This window comes from Pungitius pungitius, chromosome 11 (genome assembly GCF_949316345.1).
Source record: "Pungitius pungitius chromosome 11, fPunPun2.1, whole genome shotgun sequence".
NCBI classification, from domain to species: Eukaryota; Metazoa; Chordata; class Actinopteri; order Perciformes; family Gasterosteidae; genus Pungitius; species Pungitius pungitius.
The window spans coordinates 10,596,256-10,597,404 of NC_084910.1; positions in this window are offsets into that span (position 1 = coordinate 10,596,256).

Here is a 1,149-nt window from a genome sequence, read left to right on the forward strand (position 1 = left end):
ATTGGCAGCTTGTTAGTTATGTGTTACAGATATTGTGTGGACTTGGTGTGCACATCCTTTTTTATAACAGAAGGAGATTCTGGGAAATATGTTTTGGGAAATTATGTGGTTATTATGAAATGTACACCATGAGAGGAAACACTTCAAATTATATTTTAATAATGGGAGTAATGGTAACCACAAGAACAACAATAACATCACAATAATTATCACCACTTATAGACTCTAAAACATTTAACTTTTTTTTCATGGAGAGCTTCATCTCAATATGCCACTACATCAGTTGTGTATATACAGTATATGTGTCATTTTCACTTTCTCTCCATTCAATAGTGGATTGATGACTGCTTGATCTTTAAAAAAATGCCACATATTCTTAATTCTAAAATGTGGTGGTGCTTTTTGTTAATGTTAATGTAGTGTTAAGTTACATTTTTTAACTTTTTTTTACTGTTGGTCCCCTGTACAACACTGGCAAATAAATCAATGATGATGCACACTGCTTATGTACTCACAAATTTCAAACCTAAAATCTCCCTAAAAGTAACCAACGATGATCAATAGATTAAACAAAGCCAAGTATATGATGCAGATTCAAACCTAATAATATCAGAGTCCTTATAGATATTTATTAGGCTTACATTAGCCTGTTCTAATGCTGAATAAAAATATGTTATCATAGCACACAGTAAACATTTAGCTGGATCAGTTATGGTTGTCAAATGGCAGGCGACATAAGAAATAGATATCACAGGGTGACGCTACACAGAAAATGACTGAACTAAATGGGTGACAGGGTAGTGGAATTTTTAACAAAGATTATTTTTGTGGTCATGTGCCCCATTAAAAAAATGAACATGATGGGATCAGTAGTAAGGGGGGAGTTGGTAAATTGATTTGCTGTGAGCCTGTTAATACAGTTGTACTTTACAACAGAATATCTTCTATGGCAGGAAATGCATTGTGTTAAACTAGTCTCACTATTAGTTAAGGGAATATGCCAGAATGGCTATTAAAAAATTCTGCAATTGAGGGCTATATAAAATAGATGTGGATTAGTACATCTTGTACTAATCTACAAAATCTATTTGTTATATACAGTTACATTTCGTATTTACAGTTACAGTATTTGCTTTATTATGGAAAACC